The following is a 9,100-nucleotide window of genomic DNA, read 5'->3' as shown; positions in this document are numbered from 1 at the left end:
GCTACTGTGTGGACCATCCCTGCAAATGTAAAGAACACGAGACTTCCAGGAACATGCCAAGAAAGGCGGGGGGGAGGGGGACTTCTCTGTGGTCACAGAATGTTTGGATTTCGTCTCAGTAGCAACGAAAGAAATGCCGTACCTAAGAGAGGCATCTTTGACCCCAACTTCAACAAATGACATTTCTCAGTGTTTCATAAGCATTATTTAGATATTAACCTTCTAAGTGAACGTTTATATTTTAGTCTCTCCTCAAATGTTGTATTTTAATTTTTAAAATATATGCAGCTTTGCAATAAAGAGTTTTATTGTGAAAAAATAATTAAAATCATCACCAAAGAGGCTATTAATAAGAATAACAATCAATAGCTAGCAGCATCGATTCATTGGGTTTACAATGTGCCAGGGACAGAGCTAAGCACTATAAGTGAATTTTCTCATTTAATAGTCACAATAGCTTTGTGAGACAAATTATATTATTATTCCTATTTTACAGATGACAAAACTGAGGCCCAGAGAAGTGAGCAGAATCCAGTACTGTTGAATCAGGCTATCTGACTCTAATTCCCACAATACACACTTCACCCAAAGAAATCCATTTCTTACAAATTACTTGGAAGTAGGTCCCAGAACCACCTGGTCCATCAGCTTCTGCGCTGCCCAGCCCAGGGTGGAGATCTGTTTGTTTCCTCAGGTGGTTATCTCTGTTGAGCCCCTCGACCGGAACCAAGAGAGACCCAATCACCTGGACAGAGTTTTCATTAAAGTGCGTGCGTGTTTGGGGGGGGGGGGTGTTTAATGTTTATCTTCAATTCCTGTTCCTGCTTATTTGGCTTGGGGTTTTTTTGTGCAATTAATTAGGAGCCTAAATTAATGAGAAGGGAAACACGTGTCCAGCTGGTCCGCCCAGATGTTCCTGGAAACAAACTCTCCAATTTGCACAGCATGACAGTGTAAACATGACCAGGGACGTCTTTCGAAGCTGGTTCAGAACCCAGCGCTCCTGGCCGCAGGGGACAGCCTTGCCCGGAGCCGGCGCTTTCCAGGGTCTGAAATAACGTCTCTGTTTGCTGACATGGCTCTCTTTGGTTCCACAGCAGGGCAGCCACGGGGAGACCTCTTCACCCGACTCCCTGGGAAGAAGCCAGTCTAAACCCAGAGCAAGAGCTAGAAACAGAATGAGGTGAGGGAGGACTCTCCCAGTGGATGCCCATTCACAGGCACCCACCAGGGGTCCGGGAGTCCCGTCTTCTTTCTCGCCCTGTCCCCGTGTGTTCCTTCTGTCTTCAGAATGAGGACAGACTGGCCCTGGCCGGTTGGCTCAGCGGTAGAGCGTCGGCTTAGCGTGCGGAGGACCCGGGTTCGATTCCCGGCCAGGGCACATAGGAGAAGCGTCCATTTGCTTCTCCACCCCTCCGCCGCGCTTTCCTCACTGTCTCTCTCTTCCCCTCCCGCAGCCAAGGCTCCACTGGAGCAAAGATGGCCCAGGCGCTGGGCATGGCTCTGTGGCCTCTGCCTCAGGCGCTAGAGTGGCTCTGGTCGCAATATGGCGACGCCCAGGATGGGCAGAGCATCGCCCCCTGGGGGGCAGAGCACCGCCCCTGGTGGGCGTGCCGGGTGGATCCTGGTGGGGCACATGCGGGAGTCTGTCTGACTGTCTCTCCCTGTTTCCAGCTTCAGAAAAATGAAAAAAAAATAAAAAATAAAAAATAAAAGAATGAGGACAGACTGAGCCATCCGTTCCAGCTGCAGCTTGCTTGGGGTGCTGACTGAATGCAAGGAAGTCAGGATCCGTCAGCATCGTTTCATGGGGGGGGGGGCAAATGGCAGCAGGTGGACCCCCCCCTCTCCCGTGGCCCCTGCTTACAGGAAACATGAGAAAATATACCAATATGAACATGGACGATTTCTAGAAAGTCCACAGAAGGTTAGGGAGCGCTCTCTCAGTGTACTGAGCATATGCCACACCGGGACTGGGCCCTGGAGGCGTGCAGTGAACACGGGACCCTGGTCTTCACCCCTGAGAAATGTCTGAAGCAATCGAGGATATCGACACAGTCAAGCAGCTCTGCCTGGTACGCGCTCATACGAAGATTATTACCCCGTCTTAAAAAGTCTTTGGGAGAAGCAACTTAAAACCACAATAGGAGGCCACTACATACCTATTAGAATAATTTGCCTAAGAGGTAAATTCCTTTTACCTAGAAGGAGTGAAATTCTGACACGTGCTACCACACAGACGAGACTTGAAGACATTAGGCTAAGTGAGATAAAAGCCAGACCCAAGAAGACCCTCACTGAACGGCTCCACTTTTTATAGGAGGTACCTGCCTAGAGTTGTCCTCAAAGACCAGGAGACAAGAAGGAGACTGTCGGTTACCAGGGGGGTGGGAGCTAGTGGTTCAGAGGTACACAGTTTCGGTAAGGGGGGTAGAAACATTCTGGAGGTGGACAGTGGGGATCATTGCACAGCGTGGTTCGTGTATGGAATGCCACTGACCTGTATACATTTAAAAACAGCTAACTTTTATGTGTATTTCACCAGAGTTTGTTTGTTTTTTAAAGGAAGCTCTCTTGGGTCTCACCAGACACAAGTCTACTGGGTAAGCGGGCAAGCGGCGATCACCCCGTGTAAACCTCCTCCCCGTTTACGCCCCTGCGGCAAGCCCTTCACTCTTAACTCAGCGGTTCTCAACTTGTGGGTCGCGACCCCGGTGGGGGTCGCCTAAAGCAATGAGAATACATAATGCATATCAGGTATTTACATTCCAAATCATAACTGTAGCAAAATTACAGTTATGAAGTAGCCACCAAAATTATTTTTTGGTTTGGGGTCACCGCAACATGAGGAACTGTATTGCGGGGTCACGGCATTAGAAAGGTTGAGAACCACTGGTCTAATTGGACCATCGCTGGGCTACACAGCGGTCATTCATGACACGTTTCCCACACCACTCTAGGCACTGAGGGTCTGGAGGAAACCAGGACAGAGAAGGTTCTTGCCCTCGGAGGCTTCCATTGGAGCAGAGGTCAAGCTGTCAATGAGTGTGATTAATTTGCCCGTATGCCTGTATCTCTCCCCCAGAACACAAAGCTCTGTCTTATTGATTTTATTGTTGTAACCCTGAACGGAGATAGAATGGTATTCTGCAAACAGTAATCGCCAATATATGTATAAAATGAATTATTTATGTCTTCTTTAATTTTTTTAAAGCAATATTTGGTAGCTTTCGGTGTATGTCTTCCACCTCCTTGATTAATTTTATTTAAGTTTTTATTCTTTTCGGTGTTATTATAAATTGGATTATTTTCCATACAAATGTCTTCATTGTTAGAACATAAAAATAAAAGTGATTTCCGTGCCTGTTGGTTTTGGATCCTACAACTTTATTTATGAATTTGTCAATTAGCGATTCGTTCTAACGAGAATTGTGTAGGGGTGTTTGTTTGTTTGTTTGTTTGTATTTTGGTCTTCTCCCTATAAGATCAAGGTATCTGTGCACAAAGATAGTCTTACTTTCCCCTTTCCAAATTGTAGGTTGTTGACTTCTTTTTCACGCCAGAACTTCAAATACGATGTTGAACAACAGAAGAAGGAAGAGAGCGTTTCCTGTCTTGCCCCTGATGAGAGAGGAAACTGTCAGTCTTCTCACTGAGTACGGGTTCTTTTCTTGCCGTGTCCCTGCCTGGCTTTGGTAGCAGTTTAATGCTGGCATCACTGATTGAATTAGAAAGCGTTCTCTCTTTTTCAGGTTTCTGAAGTGCTTGAGTCGGGTTGCTATAATTCATCTTCTTAGTGTTGAATGAAATTACCAGTGAAGTCCTTCGGTGCAGAGCTTTCCTTCACTGGGAGAGTTTGGACGGCCGAGGCCATCTCCTCACTACACAGTTCTATTCAGATCTTCTGCCTCTTCATGATTTAGTCTCGGTGTGTTGTGTCTCGAAGAATTTATCCATTTCTGCTAAGTCCTCCAATTTGTTGGCATATAAATTCTTTGGACTCTCTTATAGTCATTTTGATTTCTGTAAAATCAGTAGTGCTGTGCCCACTTTCATTTCTGATTTTTGTAATTTCAGTCTTCTCTTTTTTTTCTTAGTCAGTCTAGGAACAAGTTAGCCTGTCTTGTCAAAGAAACAGCTTTTGGTTTGATTTATCTTCTCTAGTTTGCCTGATGGTAGTGTCACCACCTCAGCCCACTGTGGTCACCATTTGCCCAGAGCATCTCTTTTCATTCTCTCATTTTACCCCGTTTTTTTGTCTTCAGATCTAACATGAACCTCTTGTAGATAGCATATAGTTCCACCATGTTTTTTTTGTATCCAGCAAGACAGTGTCAAAAGGCTGCAGGAGTTGATTTGAACTTGAGTCTCAGTAAGCCAGCTGTTAAAATAAATGGTCAGCACCAAACAGAAAGCAAGTAGGGGTGGGAATAAGGTACAGGAAGAATTGGTTTGTCCCAGGGAACTGTTTGTTCCGTGGACCACTGAAGCATTTTAAAAACTTTACAGAGGTTTAATTGCCTACGATAAACTGCACCAAGTATACTCTTTGATACATTTTGACACATGTATAGGCCTTTGAAACCATCACCATAATCAAGATAACGAATACATTCTTTACATCCAGAAGTTCCCTCCTGCCCCCCGGAAATCCCCCTCCTTTTTCTCCCACCATCTCCAGACAACCGCTGATCTGCTTTTTCCCGCAGTAGATTCCCCAATGTTTTCCAGATTGTCGTTTAAATGCCATCATACGGTATACATTCTGTCTTCCTTCCCTCCTAATCATTATTTTGAGATTTATCTATGGTGTAGCATGTATCAATAACCATTCCTTCTTCTTGTATGAAGATGCAATATTTTTACCCATTGATAGAAACCTGGGTTGTATCTAGTATTGAACTATAATAAACAAAGCTGGAATGACTATTTTCATACAAGCTTTTCTTTCTCTTGGGTAAAGAGGTAGGAGTGGACTGGCTAAGCCATAGAGTAGGTATATGTTTAACTATTTAAGGAACTGCCAAATTGTTTTCCAGAGTTCTAATACCCTAGTATGTTCCCACCAACAGCAAATGAGAGCTCTAATTCCTTTACATCCATCCGTACTAACATTTCATATGTTCAGTATGTAGTGGCATAGCATTGTGATTTTCATTTGCATTTCCTAAATGATTAATGACATTAAGCATCTTTTTATGTGTTCGTTTGACTTCTGTATAATCTTCTTTGTCTAAGTGTCTGTTCAAATCTATAGCCCTTCCTTTTATTGTCTTGGTTTTGTTTTCTTATTATGGAGTCTAAAGGGTATGAGTGTGTGTGTGTGTGTGTGTGTGCTGAATATGAGTTCTTTAAGACATATATAATATTTTCTCGCACTGTGTGGCTTATCTTCTCATTCTTTTAACAAGGTCCTTCGAAAAGCAAGAGTTTTCAATTTGGTTGAAACCCAATTTGTTATGGTTCATGTTTTGGATGTTACATTTAGGAAAATTTTGACTAACCTAAGATCAAAAGATGTTCTATTTTTTCCTAGACATGTTATAGTTTTATGCTTTATAGGTAGATCTACAATTCATTTTGAATTAAATTTTTATATGTTGTATAATATGGATCTGAGCTGAGCTTTTTGTGTTTTGGTTTGGTTTGGTTTTTTGCACCTGGCTGTCCAATTGTTGCACCATTTAATAAAAAGGCTCTTCTTTCTCTAGTGAGTTGTCTTTGCACCTTTGTCAAAACTCAGTAGTCTGTGAGTGTGTAGGTCTGTTTGTGAGCGCTCCGTTCTGTTCCATTCATTGCTTTCTACCTTTGCTATCGCTTCTTAAAAAGTCTTAAAATCAGGTCAGGTCGGCCCTCTGCCTGGTTGTTTTGGCTCTTCTAGGTCCTTCACGTTTCCATAGGAATTTTATGTTTATTTATTTATTGAAACAGCATTTAAAATTTAATTTTATTTTGAGATTTTATTTATTCATTTTTAGAGAGAGAGGAGAGAGAGAGAAAGAGAGAAGGGGGGAGGAGGAGGAAACATCAACTCCCATATATGTGCCTTGACCAGGCAAGCCCAGGGTTTCGAACCGGTGACCTGAGTGGTCCAGGTCGATGATTTATCCACTGCGCCACCACGGGTCAGGCTCCATATGAATTTTAAAATTAGCTTGCCAATTTCTACAAAACCAAAACCTTGTGGAGTCTCAAATAAGATCGCCTTAAGTGTATAGCTATAGCTCTACAGATCAGCTTGACAAGAATAAACGAGACTTCTGACCGATGAGCGTGGCATACAGCTTTCCATTTGTTTAGATCTTTCTTAAATGTCTTTCAGCAACACTTTGTGGTTTTCAGGGTACAAATCTTCCGCCACACTTAACACCGAGGTATCTGAAGAATCGACGTGGTCCGCTTTCGTTCCTAACACACGGAGAGAGTGGAAGGGGACCAGGATGGGACACAAAGAGATGGGACACTTGGAGACTATGACATAGTTCAGGCAAGTGATGATGGCGCTTGAGCCAGGCTGGTGGTAGTGGTGACGGGAAGGCGGGGTGGGGGAGGGGGAGAGCTGGTCTGCCATTTAATGACATGGAACCATATGGAATTACCATTCTTCGCAGGTCAAAGAAGCTATGACATTGGCAACGTCCTGTGGCTCAACCTAATACTTCTGGAGCAAAGTCAGGACGCAGGACTCGCTGGTTGATCAGACGCGGAGAAGTAATGAAAGGAAAAGAATCAAAAAATGAAGACGCTGAGCTCGAGCAGAGGAATGGACGAGCGGACAATAACGCCATTTCCTTAAATCGCTAAGACCGGGGCCGGGGGTGGTGGCAGGGGCTTGCCACCCCATTCTCCCTGACTTCCTCTGTAACCCCAGGTCCTTTTCTTTCTCTCCGTCATCTTCAGCTTTCCAGGGAGCACAGTTATTGCAGGGCTACATGTTTACTTTTAAACATGCATTTTTTCCCACCCCGTTCCCCGTCTGACGTTTTAATGGCTTCTGCTGGCTTAGCTTTCTGTGGGCAGGGCACACAGAAAGAACGTAGTTTCTGTGCACCGTTTGAGGCTCGTGCATACGCGCTTGATTTTATATAACCATAGCAACATGCCCTTAACTTTTTATTCCTCTGAGCCCGATCCTCATCTGGAAGGGTTCTGGGCCACATTTTCAAGCAATTTGGTGCTGATCGTCGTGAGGCTCCGGAGTTTATGGAGGGAAGGCTAGGAACGCATGCTTGAGTTTATACTCGAATTACTATCCTAAACGACTCCACGGAGGGTTTCTTTTAGGGGTCACTGAGAACCAGAGTGGAATGTTTTTCCTTCTTCACTTTATCCCAGGCCTTGGGGCACGAGGACCATAAATGCAGGTAATGTGTTTTATAGCCAGATTCTCTAGGTTCATTTTCCACCCCTGTCTCCCCACCCCCAATGATAACCATGAAACTCCACAGAGCTGGCTGCAGACCCACTTTGTACAACCCTGTTTCTACAAAAGGCTCAGGGATCCGGGCGGCCGAGCGACATAGCAGGGGGCCCTTGAGGAGTATGACACTTCCTACCTACAGCTCAGCTAGACATATGTGATGGCCCTCAAGCCTGATAGAGCCAGTCCAAATTTAAAAGAGCTACTGGTGAGGTAGTGAGCTCCCCGTCACTGGAGGTATTCAAGAAGTGCCCACCCCTCTGATTGACAAAAGTGTAATCATTAGAGATTTACATAACCCAACAAGGAGTAGAACTACAAACATGCAAGTGTCCTTAGAACACAGACTTTTTTTTTTTTTGAAACTAAGATATCTTCTCATTGTTTCAACAGATATTTATTGAACACTTACTATGAGGCTGGGACTTGGACCCTGAAGATATAGCAGTGAAGGAGATGGTCATGGGCCCTGCCCTTCAGGAGCGTTCAGTCTGGTGAGAATGACAAAGTAATAAAAATAAGTCATTTACAATAAGGTGATGAAAAGTAACTGAGGCTCTCAGCTATGGGACCAGGCTCCTGGTTGTCATCTCTCCTGGCTTATTTTCGAGATGCTTCCTGACCCTGGGAGGCCAAACTGCTCTGGACAAAGGAGGAAACGCAGCCCCACGGAGGCTGCCGCACTGGTCCAGGCTTACACAGCTGCAGCCTGGACCTCGCCGTCTCCGGGCCGACACACTTCACTAACCCCCTGCCTAAGGTTCTCCCAGGACCAGGTCAGTGCACAGGTCCCCGCGGCCCGGGTCTCCACACACCCCGCCCCGACTCCCACCTGGAGAAAGGTAAACAGTCCAGGTCCACTCTCTCCCTCTGCTCCCACTAAACATACTAGCCCTCGGAGGCTTTCAAATAAAAACCATCTCTCTGCCTTAAGCAATTAAGCTGGTCGGCTCCAAAAAAAAAAAAATTATAATAACACATTTTACTTAAAACCTGAGGTTTGATACTTGCCAGAACTCCCACTGTCGTGGGAAAGTGAGGGGGTTCGTAAAGGCCCCACTATGTGCTCAGCCCTGAAAGGGGGGCGGCTGAGTGCCCGGAGGGGCCCAAGGAGGAGGGGTGCTCTCTGCCCTTGAGAAACTTCCAATCTTCATTGCAGAGATGAGAAGAAATGCACAACAGGAAGGCGACTGAGGCCGGGGGAAGGGCTAAGACTCTGGCATCGTTACAGTGTTTTCTAAATCCTGGATCGCGCTGCGTGTCTTTGGACAAGTCCCTTTGCCTCTCTGAGCCTCTAATGCTTCATCTGTGAGATTGCTTCCCCAAGGAACTTTCTGTAACGATGGAAATGTTCTCTCTCTGCAACGTTCAACACAGTGGACACTGAGTTCAGGAACTGTGGTTAGTGTGACTGAGGACTGAAGTCTTAATTGTGTGTAATTTTTTATTATTGTCCATACTGGGCAGCATAGATGGAGAAAGCTGAAACTCAGGAGGCTCCATCTATTTCAAGAGAGAACCTCAGAAATGTACATTTTGCCTCTGGAACGGTCTTGAAAGAAACAGTGGGCCCGGGCCAGTTGGTTTAGCAGTAGAGCATGAGCCCGGTGTGTGGAAGTCCTGGATTCAATTCCCGGTGCGGGCACACAGGAGAAGTGCCTGTCTGCTTCTCCACCCTCC

Source organism: Saccopteryx bilineata, chromosome 9, assembly GCF_036850765.1.
Source record: "Saccopteryx bilineata isolate mSacBil1 chromosome 9, mSacBil1_pri_phased_curated, whole genome shotgun sequence".
Classification (NCBI taxonomy): Eukaryota; Metazoa; Chordata; class Mammalia; order Chiroptera; family Emballonuridae; genus Saccopteryx; species Saccopteryx bilineata.
This window is presented reverse-complemented; position numbering follows the sequence as displayed.